Here is a 14,857-nt window from a genome sequence, read left to right as displayed (position 1 = left end):
TGAACTCCGAACTGCCTGAGCTGGAAGCAATCCACACTTGCTAGCGGGACCTGAGGCTCATGTATCTGCACACAAGGTGTAGGAAATAATGTGAGTACTCTGACTCAGTGAGTAATAACAATAAATGAAGACTGAGCGATAAGAAATCATGTAAGACACAATAATATGCTATAGAGAAGCAGTGTAAAACCAAAAAAGGGCAGCGAACAGTGAAATCTTATAAAACATCTTAGTTCAGAATAAGCTTCTTTAAAAAAACACCTTTTTAATAGTTAAACAAGTAAATGAAATGCAGGTAGAAAAGATAAACAGATAAAAATCGGCCCCTCGGGCACAATGTCAACAGAATCAGCCCCTTGGGCAATAACATGGAACAACACCAGCCCCTCGGGCTATATCTCATATAATAATGGGTACCTGCGCTCACTGGGGGTGTACAGACTCCGGGAGCGTCCCCTTACGGCCCAAGCGCAATATCAATCCATCTCGTGGCATAATCGATAGGCTCTCGGCCTCATATCAACAAGCCACCTCGTGGCGTACAATCTCAGGTCCTCGGCCTCATAATCATAAATTAGTGTATCACTGCTGCAACGTGCAACCCGACCCAAAAGTATCCTTACAACACAGGCTCTCGGCCTTACTCAGTCAAAAATCTCTAAAAGCCACTCGGCATAGAAAAATATGATGCTTAGCCCAAAATATCATTTAAAGTATTAAAACAGAGTAAACATGGCTGAGTTATGAAAACAGTAGAATATAGCATGACTGAGTACAGATATAAGAATCAAAACAGTGAGGAAATAGTAGTAAAAATCCCCTAAGGGTCCAAAACAGTTGGCACGAGGCCGAAATATGACATTCACCCCAAAACATGATAATAGCAAACAATTTTCAATCAAATACGCGGTAAACAGTCATTTGGGATGGACTAAGTCACAATCCCTAACAGTGCACGACCTCACGCTCATCATCTAGCATGTACGTCACCTCAATATAGCACAACAATGTGTAATCCGGGGTTTTATACCCTCAGGACAATATTTGCAATCATTACTCACCTCAATCCGGTCCAAACTCTAGCCCGCGACGCCTTTGCCCCTCGAATCGGCCTCAACTCGCGTCGAATCTATTCAAAATTAGAATCACAATGTCAAAATATGCAAAGGGCACGAAGCTCATGCGAAAATAATCAATTTACAACATAAAACCCGAAATTAACCAAAACCCGACCCCTAGGCCCACGTCTTAGAATTTGATAAAATTTACATAAATAGATTCCTTATCTCCCCATGAGTTCATACATATCAAAAGTCCCAAAATCCGACCATAAATGACCTCTCAAATCCTCAAGTCAAGGTATCCAATACCAAACCCTAATCCCTAATATTTTAACTCTTAATTTCCATTAGTCCCAATCCAAATAAGTGAAATAATGCCTTAGGATCAATTATTAGGTTCAAAAATCTTACCTTTAGACGTTATCCCATGAATCCCTCTTCAAAATCTTCCAAAAAGCTCCAAAACCGACTTGAAATGGTGAAGAACAACTCAAAAATCGCGAAGGAATTCTTTTATACCTTCTGGCCCAGGCTTTTCGCACCTACGACCCTTTTACCGCTTCTGCGGTCCCGCTTCTCGGTCTTGACCACCGCACCTGTGGTTTCCACTTAGACGCCCAAAATCTTATCTGCGATCAAATAACCGCACCTGCGCCATCGCAGGTGCGCTCAGCACTCCGCATCTGCGGGTCCTGCCCTTCGCATCTGCGGCGTCGCACCTGCGGTCCCCAATCCGCAGGTACGAAAACAACAAAAGCAGAAAAATTCTGCAGCTTCACCAAAACTCCAAACTCTCCGTCAACCATCCGAAATCACCCCGAGGCCCCGGGGACCTCAAACAAAAGTGCCAACAAGTCCTATACTACTATCCAAACTTATACCAATCTTCAAAACAACTCGAACAACATCGAATCAACCAAAACACATCGGATTCAAGCCTAAGGTTCCCAAAATCTTCCGAATTACGCTTTTGATAAAAAGTCTACCAAACCACGTCCAGATGACCTGAAATTTTGTACACACCTCCCAAATGACACAATGAACCTACTGCAACTTCCGAAATTCCATTCTGACCCCTATATCAAAATCTCACCTATCAACCGAAAAATGCCAAAATTCCAATTTCGCCAATTCAAGCCTAAATCTAATTCGGACCTCCAAAATACATTCCGATCACGCTCCTAAGGCCCAAATCACCTCTCGAAGCTATCCGAACTATCGGAACTCACATTCGAGCCATTTAACACATAATTTAATATCCGATTGACTTTTCTAACTTAAGCTTCTTCAAAAGATACTAAGTGTCTCAAACCTTACCAAAACCTCTCCGAACCTGATCCAACCAACCCGATCATAGATAGAATCGATAAACAAAGCAATAAGAAGTAGAAATGGGGGAAACATAGCGGTAACTCATGAGATGACTGGCTGGGTCATCACAGGTTGTAATCTAAAAGTTTCTCAATAGTGAAGTTGAAATGCTACAAGGGTAGATCGTGGTTTTAGATCCCGTTGAACTGGAAATTTTCCACGTAAAATTCCTCTTGTCATTACTTACTACTGTGTGCATACGTTCTGTTGAACCTGATAGAGAACATGATTTTCTATAGAGTTTGGTGGACCCATATATTCTATCAATTGGTATTAGAGCAGGTTCTTTCTATCAGGTTAACACCTAGAAAGGATCTTCATGGCTACTCCTCCAAACTTCGAAGAAGGCCAATCTACTTACAGACCACCTAGGTTCAACGAACAATATTATGGTTGGTGTAAGACTAGGATGCACGACTTCATCATGGATGAAGATTCTGAGCTATGAGATATCACATGTGACAGACCCTTTGTTCCTACCAAGAGCCTTGGCGACCCAGCTATAGCCACCCCTAAGACGAGGAAGGAATACAATAGCGCTGATCGAAATGCCATAGAAAAGAATATTTGTGCAAAGAAAATTCTTGTTTGTGGCATTGGTCCTGATGAATATAACAGGATATCAGCATGTCCATCAACAAAAGAAATCAGGGAGGCTCTTCAGGTAGCTCAAGAGGGAACAACACATGTGTAGCAATCCAAGATTGATATGCCTACCACTGAATATGAGCTCTTCAGAATGAAAGATGATGAATCCATCCAAGATATGCATACTCGATTCACCTCCATCATCAATGAGCTTCACTCTCTTGGTGAAATTATTCCGAGAAACAAGCTTGTCATGAAAATTCTTAGTGTACTGCCTAGTTCTTGGGAAAGAAAAGTAAACGCCATTGCAGAGGTGAAGGACTTGCAGACACTGACCATGGATGAACCTGTTGGAAACTTGAAAACTTATGAAATGAAGAAGAACAAGGACAATGAAAGAAGAGAGACCAAGAGGGAAAAGAACCTGGTCCTCAAGACGAACATCAATGATTCAACTACTGAGGATGGTGATATGGCTTACTTGACAAGAAGATTCTAGAAGATGGTTCGCATGAATGGAGGTATTCCAAAAAGGGAAGTTCTAGCAAGCCAAAAAATTATGATCTCTGTCATAAATATGGAAAGCCAGGACACTTCATCAAGGATTGCCCTCTCCTAAAGCAAGATTTGTACAATAACAACTTTGACAAAGCAGCCAAGAGGAACCCGATTCCTGATAAACGCTTCAAGAGAAAGTATGACGCTAACAGTGTTGTAAAGCAAACTCTTGCTGCACGGGGAGACTCCTCTAGTGAATCTGAAGAATAAAATGATCATGGTGGTAGTTAAATGATGGCAATGGAAAATGAAGCAATTGAGTATGATTCAATCTTTGCTTTGATGGCTCAATCTGATGACGATGAAGATGACGACAATGTTGAGGTAAATTTTCTGGATGTTCAGAGAAATCTGAAATCTTACTCTCCTAAAAAGCTCATGTCATTAGCAAATGTATTAATTGATGCGTACCATAGTCTTATAAATGATAAAGATGCATTAACTATGGAATTAGGAGAAGCTGAACAAATCAGAGATGACCTAGTAGTCGTTGTAGTTAATTTGAATGAAATAATAGAGAACCTGAAAAATTAAAAGGATGCCTTAGATGAGAAAATTGCCAGTATAGAACATGAAAGAGATGATCTAATGGTTGTTGTGGTTGACTTACAAGAAACCATTGAGTGTGTATGTAAAAAAAAGGAACTTTTACTGAGAGTGTTGCTATCATTGTGTATGAGAGAGATGATCTAGTAGTGGTGGTAGTAGACTTGAAGGAGACAATTGAAGAACTTAAAATGGAAAGTAGGCCTATAAAATTTGAAATCAGAAAGAAAGTTGTGAGTGAGGCACATATTAAGCTTGAAAATGAGTTAAATTTGGTGAAGACCAGTTTGTGTGCTGAGCTTGAGAAAAACAAACAACTTCAGGAAGAACCAGGGAAAATGAAGAGTGATCTTGTAAAATCTCTTAAGTGGAGCTGGTCCACTGATGCTATTACTGCCGTGTATGTTAACAATGGGGGAAACATGCAGGGAATTGGGTTTCAAATGGAGAAGACTCCCTACAACCTTCATAGCAAGTATGTTACTGTACCTGACAATTGGTTGTGTACCCACTGTGGAAACAATGGTTACCTCAAGGAAAACTACAAGGCCACGATATAGTTTCATCAAAAAAATAAAGTCTTTGCTGAGAGAGTAACTACTGCTAGAGGACCTGGTCCCTCATATAAAAAATGCATAATGCCTGCATGGACCAAAATATCCCTCATTCACCCCTTTCCTCATTACAAGGGACCTAAACTAGTTTGGGTTCCTAAGTCTAACTCCTGATTTTCTTGTGCAGGGAACAGTGAAAGGAAGCAGCCTACAAATGGTACATGGATAGTGGCTGCTCAAAGCACATAACTAGAAATACAATTGATTTCCTTTCACTAAAAGCCATGCAATGAGGGAGTGTATCCTTTGGGAATGGAAAAAAGGGATACATTCTAGGAGTTTGAAGGATTGAGAAGTCACTCACTCACTCAATTAAGAACGTGTACTATGTCAATGGCCCGGAGTGCAGTCTTTTGAGTGTTTCTCAAATATGTGACAAGGGAAATAAAGTTGAATTTTTATCGAAGAGAAGCACAGTCACAAATCTTGTGATTGGTAAGGCGGTGCTTGTGACTAAAAGATACAAGAATAATTATGTTGCTGTGTTTTAGTCTCTGCAAAGTGGTGATCTAAGTTGTTTGAAAGTTGTTGATGATAATGCTGAACTATGGAATAGATGGCTGGGATATGCAAGACTTTCATTACTGAATAAACTGGTCCAGAAGGACCTGGTCCTCGGTCTACCCAAATTGGGCTTCAAGGAACATAAAATGTGCGATGCTTGTGCAAAAGGAAAGCATGTCATATCTTCATTCAAGCCCAAAAAGGTAGTCAGCACCTCAAGGCCACTTGATCTTCTTCATATGGATCTATGTGGACCAATGAGGGAGCCAAACAGAAGAGGAAGAAGATATATCATTGTGATTTTGAATGACTACTCTATGTTCACTTGGACTCTATTCCTCAGAACCAAGAATGAGATCTTTCAAGTATTTGTGCAGAACCAAGAATGAGATCTTTCAAGTATTTGTGGCTTTTATCAAGAAGATCCAAGTGAAGATGGAAACAAATGTGGGTTGCATCAGATCAGATCATATGACAGAGTTTGATAATGCTAGATTCGATGAATTCTGTATTGAAAGTGGGATTACTCACCACATCTCAGCTCCAAGAACACCGCAGCAAAATGGAGTTGTGGAAAAGAAGAACATGACTCTTGAAGATATGGCGCCATCAATATTAATTGATAGAGGGATTGCAAATATCTTTACCAAAGTTGCTGAATCATTTGAGGACATTTGGCTGCAAATGTTATGTTCTCAACAATGGCAAGGATCAACTTGGAAAATTTGATGATAAAAGAGATGAAGAAATCTTTCTGGTTTACTCGTCTAAAAAAGGGACATGAATGCTGATCAAGATAGAGAATCCTTATTGATTCTAGGTGATGTTATTAACATAGCAAATGGGAAGGCAGACATGATGAGTCATGTCAAGGAATCCAGTAAAGATAATACAACTACTTCTCTATCCATCAGCGAGAAACCTGGTCCTACGATTAAAACAATAGAAGTTGAAAATAGAGTCGTTGATGCAGACAAGGTATGACACCTGGTTCCTCAACCTGTAGATCGAGCTGTTATAGGAACCAAGTGGGTATCCTAGAACATTGATAAGTCAACAGAAGAACAGTAACGAGTTGCTGAAAAAAGTTTGACATAGAAGCATCAAAAGTCATCGACACTCTCATTGCCACAGCTTCACATCTAGACATGGATGAACCTGGATCTCCTGTAAATCAAACCATGCATAGAGGGATCACTGGATCGCTCCTGTGTCTGACTGCAAGTAGACCATACATTATGTTTAGAGTGGGTTTCTGTGCAAGGTTTCAGTCAAATCCAAAGGAGTCTCATTTGAAAGCTGTTGAAAGAATTTTGAGATATCTTAAAGGAATACAGAGCCTGGTTTTCTACTATCCTTCAGGTGATAATTTGATCTTATTGGGTATGCTGATGCTTATTATGCAGGTTATCTGGTGGATAGGAAAAACAAGTCTGAAATGGCATATTCTCTGGGTTCCTGTCTTATTTCATGGGGTACAAGGAAACAAAATTCAATGGCACTCTCAACAGCTGAAGCAGAATATTTAGCAGTCGCCTCCTGCTGTGCTTAATTACTGTGGATCAAGTAGCAATTGGAAGACCTTGGGGTATACGCTGATTGTGTACCACTCTTGTGCGACAATACAAGTGCACTCAATATGTCCAAAAATCCAATCCAACAAAAGATGGCCAAGTACGTTGATCACTGCATCTTCACCAAAGCCCTGAGAAAAAAACATTCTGAGAAAAATCGCCTAGCACTGGGGTTGATAAAACCCAACTGAGGACCTGGTTCACAATGATTGGTTATGAAAGTCATATACAGGTAAAATTAGCTAAAGTGTTTTCTGTCCAAGTCTAACTCATTTCTATACCATTACAGGTAGACAACATGATGAATACAGAGCAGCTGATACAGTACATACTGGTAAAAAGGGTTAAACTCACTTTCAAGACCTGTTAGGGAACCTGGTTCTCTTGACATAGGTTAGCAGCTTCTTTGTTCTCTCATACACAATTTAAAATGGAAAAAATTAATGCCACATAATCAGCGTGTCAGTCTCTTTTCATTGTGTCTTTTCATCCAAAGTGTCTCACCGTTTCTGAACGATCCAACTCTCTAAGCAAAATTGCCGCTGTTTTAGAATTGGTCCCTTTTCATAAATACGTCTATCAACATCACATCCCTTCACTTCCAAATTCAAAACCTTCTCTTTGTCTTCTCTCTTCTCAATCCACAAATTCTTCAAGTAAAACTTCACCATGTCTGAAAATCAAGTAACCCCTAGTGTACCCGACAGTACTCTCATTTAGTCCATACTAGTTAGAACTCCAGCGATAGACTCCTTCCCCAACACAACCACCAATCCAAACCTTAAAGCAGAGTCTCATCCACACTCTACTCCTCACCTAACCACTCAGATTCTGTTCCTTATCAAAGTCACGAGAAGATGACTCCGAGCAAGTCTGAAAATGCCTGTCCTGCTCCCGTCTCATTGTCATGACCCTAAACCCGGACCCGATTGTGATGGCTCCTCTCGTGAAGACAAGGCCAGCCGACACATTTCCAATTCCATTTTAAGCAATTAAATAATAAGCGTTTAGTCTTAAACATGAGATAAATCCAAAAGTAAGCAGTGACAATACAAACCAACACAGCCCGATACCAAGGTGTCACTAGTCATGAGCATCTATCAATCCTAACACAAGTCTGAAAAGCCTACTAAACTATTATAGAATAACTGATAAAGAGATATAAATGAGATAAAAGGGGAGAAACACGGGACTGCAGACGCCAAACAACTACCTCGTGGACTCCAAAGTCTGCCAGGAGCTCTCAACTCGCGCTAGCAGGATTAGCAACGCCTGAATCTGTACACCGGGTGCAGAGAGTAAAGTGAGTACTCCAACTCAGTGAGTAATAATCATATATAAAAGACTGAGAGATATGAAAACACGTAAGGCACATTACATGCTATAATGAAACAGTAAAAGATGTAACAATAGTGATTCAGTAAAGATATGTAAAATCATATAAGTTCAGTTTAACTTCATGAAATGCCTATTCAACAATTAAACAGGTAAACAACAAATAAATAAGAAAGATACACACATAAAGGTTCACCCCTGAGGCACAATATCAACAAATCCGCCCCTCAGGCAATATCTCAGAACAATACCAGCTCCTCGAGCTATATCTCACATCACAATGGGTACCCACGCTCACTGGGGGTGTGCAGACTCCTGGAGGGGCCCCTTACGGCCCAAACGCAATATCAAGCGATCTCGTGGTATCATCACTAGGCTCTCGGCCTCATATCAACAAGCCATCTCGTGGCGTATAAATCTCAGGCCCTCGGCCTCATAATCCTAATCAGTGTTTCCTAACAATATAGGCCCTCGGCCTTACTCAGTCAGAACCTCACAGCCACTCGGGCAATAGTAAAATATAATGCTCAGCCCAAAATATCATTTAAAACATCATTTAAGTGTTAAAGCAGAGTAAACATGGCTGAGTTATGAAAAACAGTAGAGTATAGCATGACTGAGTTCAAGTATAAAGTCAAAACAGTGAGGAAATATCAATAAAATCCCCTAAGGGTGCAGATAGTTGGCACTAGGCCCAAATATGACAGTCAGCCCAAAATATGACGATAGCAAATAGTTTTCAGTCAAATACGTGGCAAAATAGTCATTCAGGACGGACTAAGTCACAATCCCCAACAGTGCACGACCCCACACTCGTCATCAAGTGTGTGCGTCACCTCAACATAGCACAACAATGTGCAAATCCGGGGTTTCATACCCTCAGGACATCATTTACAATCATTAGTCACCTCAATCCGGTCCAAATCTAGCCCGCAACGCCTTTGCCCCTCGAATCAGCCTCTACTCGCATCGAATCTAACCAAAATTAGAATCATAACGTCAAAATATGCTAAGGGAACGAAGCCCAAGCGAAAATAATTAATTTACAACTTAAATCCCAAAATTACCAAAACCCGACCCCCGGGCCCATATATCGAAATTCAATAAAATTCACATCAATAGATTCCTCATCTCCCTACTAGTTCATACATATCGAAAGTACCAAAATTCGACCACGAATGGTCCCTCAAATCCTCAAGTCTAGGTCTCCAGTACCAGGCCCTAGTTTCCCCAATTTTAACCATTAAGTTCTATTAATTATAGCTCTAATCCATGAAATAATACCATAGGAACGAGTTTTAGGTCCAAAATAGAAGTTCCCTTGAAACCCTTCTTCAAAATCGTCCAAAAAGCTCCAAAGCCGACTTAGAAATGGTGGAATAGCTCAAAAATCGTGAAGGAAACAATTTATATGTTCTAGCCCAGGCATTTTTGCATCTGCAGTCAATCCACCGCATCTGCGGTACCGCTTTTGCGGTCCAAGAGCCGCTTCTTCGGTTTTCACTTATCCTCTAGCTTTCTGCATCTGCAATGCACCAGCCGCACCTGCGCCATCGCAAGTGCGGTTCACCAACCGCTTCTGCGGTTTCTACCTCCCTCACTTTCTTCTGCTTCTGCAGCCTTCCCCTTCGCATCTGCGGTATCGTACCTGCGGTCCCCAATCCGTAGGTGCGGAAATATCAGAAGCAGAAAATTTGCAGCTTCTACAAAAATTCCAAACTCTCCGTCAACCATCCGAAACCACCCCGAGGCCCCCGGGACTTCAAGCAAAAGCACAAACATATCCCATAACCTTATTCAAACTTATACCAATCTTCAAAACACCTCAAACAACATCAGATTAACCAAAACACATCGTATTCAAGTCTAACTTTCCAAATTCTTTCGAATTACGCTTTTGATCAAAAACCCAACCAAACCACGTCCGAATGACCTGAAAGTTTTGCACACACATCCCAAATGACACAACGGAACTACTGTAACTCTCGAAATTCCATTCCAACCCCTATATCAAAATCTCACCTATCAATCGAAAAATGCCAAAAATCCATTTTCGCCAATTCAAGTCTAAATCTACTCCAGACTCTAAAACTCATTCCGATCACGCTCTTAAGTCCCAAATCACCTTCCAAAGCTATCCGAATCCTCGGAACTCACATCCGAGCCCTCTAACACATAAGTCAACATCCAGTTCACTTTTTTTTCCAAAAGAGACTAAGTGTGTCAAACCTTACCAAATCCTTTTCGAACCCGAGCCAACCAACCCGATCACATCTAAAACCGATAGACAAAGCAATAAGAAGCAGAAATGGGGAAAACAGAGCGGTAACTCATGAGACGACTGGCCGGGTCGTCACATCCTCCCCAACTTAAACAAACATTTGTCCTCAAACGAGTTAAGAAACATACTTGAAGCCTCAAATAGGTGAGGATATCTGCTCCGCATCTCCCATTCGGTCTCCCAGGTAGCCTCCTCTATGGGCCGACCCCTCCACTACACTTTCACTGAAGCTATATCCTTTGATCTCAACTTTCGAACCTGATGACCCAAAATAGCTATTGGCTCAACATCATAGGTCAAATCATCATCTAACTGAACCGTGCTGAAATCCAGAAATGAGACGGATCCAGAATATACTTTCGGAGCATAGAAACATGAAATACCGGATGCACACTAGACAAGCTGGGTGGCAAAGCAAGCTCATAAGCCACCTCCCCAATCCTCCGAAGCACCTCAAAAGGTCCAATGAACCGAGGACTCAATTTACCTTTATTTCCAAACCTCATAACACCTTTCATGGGTGAAACCTTCAACAAAACCTTCTCACCAACCATGTAGGACACATCCCAAACCTTCCTGTCAGCATAACTCTTTTGCCTTGACTGCGCTGTGTGAAGCCTCTCCTAAATTACCTTCACCTTTTCTAAAGCATCCTGCACTAAGTCTGTACCCAATAGCCTAGTCTCATCGGGCTCGAACCAACCAATTGGAGACCTATATAGCCTCCCATACAAAGCCTCATATGGAGCCATCTGAATAATCGACTGGTAGCTGTTGCTATAAGCAAACTCTGTAAGCTGTAGAAACTGATCCCTTGATCCTCTGAAATTAATGACACAAGCACACAACATGTCCTCAAATATCTGAATAGTGTGCTCGGATTGCCCGTCTGTCTGAGGGTGAAAAACTGTGCTCAACTCAACCTGTGTACCCAACTCTCACTGCATAGACCTCCAAAACTGCGAAGTAAACTGAGTGCCCCTATCTGAAATGATGGAAACTGGGACACCATGCAAACGAACAATCTCCCAGATATAGATCTGTGCCAACCGCTCTGAAGAATAGGTAGTACACACAGGAATGAAGTGCGCGGACTTGGTAAGATGATCCACAACCACCCAAATAGCATTGAACTTCTTCAAAGTCCGTGGAAGTCCAACTACAAAGTCCATAGGGATCCGCTCCCACTTCCACTCTAGAATATCCATCCGTTATAGCAAGCCACCCGGTCTCTCGTGCTCATATTTTACCTGCTAATAATTGAGACACCGAGCTACAAATCCCACTATATACTTCTTCATTCTTCTCCATCAATAATGCTGTCTCAGATCCTGATACATTTTTACAGCACCCGGATGAATGGAATACCGCGAGCTATGGGCCTCTTCCAGAATCAACTCCTAAAGCCCATCTACATTGGGCACACATATCCGGCCCTGCATCCTCAACACCCCATCATCACCAATGGTCACATTTCTGTCATTATCGTGCTGAACGCTATCCTTGAGGACAAGGAAATGCAGATCATCATACTGACACTCTCTGATGCAATCATATAAGGAAGATCGAGAAACCACACAAGCCAATACCCGACTAGGCTCCGAAATATCCAACCCCATGAACTGATTGGCCAAGGCCTGAACATCAATTGTAAGAGGTCTCTCCTCAACTGGAATATATGCCAAACTCCCTATACTCACCGTCTTTCGGCTCAAGGCATCAACCACCACATTGGCCTTTCCTGGATGTTACAATATAGTAATATCATAATCTTTTAGCAACTCCAACCATCTCCGCTACCTTAAATTAAGATCCTTCTGCTTGAACAAGTGCTGGAGACTACGATGATCAGTAAACACCTCACAAGATACACCATACAAGTAATGCCTCCAAATCTTCAACGCGTGAACTATGGCAGCCAACTTCAAATCATGAACATGGTAGTTCTTCTCATGGGGCTTCAACTGATGAGAAACATAAGCAATAACTCTACCCTTCTACATCAATACACAACCAATACCAACTCTCGAAGCATCACAATACATGGTATATGAACCTGAAGCTGATGGCAAAACTAACACTAGAGTTGTGGTCAAGGCTGTCTTGAGTTTCTGAAAGCTCTCCTCACACTCATCTGACCATACAAATGAAGCACCCTTCTGAGTAAACTTGGTTAAGGGCGACGCGATAGACAAGAATACCTGAACAAACCGGCAGTAATAACCAGCCAGACCAAGAAACTGCGAATCTCTGTGGCTGAGAACGGCCTGGGCCAACTTTGAACCGCCTCTATCTTCTTTGGGTTAACCTGAATACCCTCGCTAGACACCACGTGCCCTAAGAAAGCCACTGAACTGAGCCAAAACTCACACTTGGAGAATTTTGCATAAAGCTTCTCCTCCCTCAATCTCTGCAACACAACTCTCAAATGCTTCCCGTGCTCCTCCTGACTATGCGAATACACTAGAATATCATCAATGAAGACTATGACAAAAGAGTCTAGATAAGGCCGGAACACACTGTTCATCAAATGCATGAATGCTGCTGGGGCATTGGTCAGACCAAAAGACATCACCAAGAACTCATGATGACCATATCGGGTCCTGAAAGCCGTCTTAAGAATATCCGAGTCCCTGATCTTCAATTGGTGATAACCTGGACGGAGATCAATTTTGGAGAACACACTCTCTCTCTGAAGCTGGTCGAATAAATCATCAATGCGAGGCAAAGGATACTTGTTCTTAACTGTTACTTTGTTCAATTGCCTATAATCAATGCACATCCTCATAGTGCCATCCTTCTTCTTCACAAATAGAACCGGCGCACCCCAAGGTGACACACTAGGCCGAATGAACCCCTTATCAAGGAGTTCCTAAGCTACCCCTTTAACTCCTTTAACTCAGCTGGTGCCATACGATACGGCGGAATAGAAATGAGCTGAGTGCCCGACACCTAGTCAATACTAAAATCAATACCCCTGTCCGGTGGCATGCCCGGTAGGTCTGCAGGAAACACATCAGGAAAATCACTCACAATTGGAACAGAATCAATACTAGGAGTCTCTGTACCGACATCCCTCACAAAGGCTAGATACGAAAGACAACCCTTCCCAACCATACGCTGCGCTTTCAAGAATGAGATTACTCTACTGGGAACACTATCATTGAAACCTCGCCTCTCAATCCGTGGCACACCCGGTATAGCCAATGTCACTATCTTAGTATGACAGTCCAAAATAGCACGACATGGAGATAACCAATCCACGACCAAAATAACATCGAAATCCACCATACATAATAGTAAAAGATCCACTCGGGTCTCCAATCCCACAATAGTTACCACACACGACCGATACACATGGTCTACAACAACAGTATCACCCACCGAGGTAGATACATGAACAAGTGAAATAAGATACTCACGGGGTGTACCCAAATAACAAGCAAAATATGATGACACATAAGAAAAGATGGAATCGGGATCAAATAATACAGAGGCATCTCTGTGGCAGACTGAAACAATACCTGTAATGATAGCATCAGAAGCAATAGCATCGGGTCTAGCTGGAAGTGCATAGAAACGGGCCTGACGCCACCTGATCGACCTCCCCCTCTAGGGCGACCCCTAGCTGACTAGCACCCCTAGTTGGCTGGGCGGGTGGTGGTGAAGTAACTAGCGCTGACGCTGATGACTGACCCCTCTGCTAAGATGGACCCGCGAGACAATGAGAACACTGCCTCCACATATGACCCATCTCTCCATACTCATAGCAACTCCCGGGTGCTGGAGAAGGGGTCTGAAGGGAACCCCTAGCACCGGAATGACTAGATGATACACTTGGCATGGAAGAGTCCTGAACTGATGGAGCACGGGACGAACTCTAAGCTGGAAGAGCACTAAGTGATGACTTGCCCTGATGAGAACTGTGAGAACCATGACCCGATGACGCCCAACGATAATCTGGGCGAGCTGGCTGAGCATGCCTGAATGGATGAAAGAGTGTAATGCGACACCCTTCACCAGTGTTACGGTTGAAAATAATATTACGAAATTGCACAAATGGGGATACCAAAGGTTCGGCGTCGAGACCATGTGCAATGGTCACACGAGCTGACAACTAGTAGAGAAAATTTTTCTCGTGCCTACATATTTTTAGAAAATGAAGCAGATAGTGGATGATATCGTTCATTCTTGTGAGAGAGGCCACGAGGAAATGCTTACTAGGCAACCTGTCAAGGGTCGGTCTCGTTCGGGTGAGCAAAGAATCGGAGAAATGGAGCAAGACTTGCTTAATTGCTCATGGTGCTGCTCATTGAGAATGTGAGCAAAGTGACCCATTTCATTATTTTCTTTGTAAAAGAGGCGGGTTGGCTGGCATTATGCAGCTTTGTTACAATAAGTTCGAATGTAAGTGGTGTAGAAACA

Source organism: Nicotiana sylvestris, chromosome 8, assembly GCF_000393655.2.
Source record: "Nicotiana sylvestris chromosome 8, ASM39365v2, whole genome shotgun sequence".
NCBI lineage: Eukaryota > Viridiplantae > Streptophyta > Magnoliopsida > Solanales > Solanaceae > Nicotiana > Nicotiana sylvestris.
Note: the sequence above shows the minus strand (reverse complement) of the source record.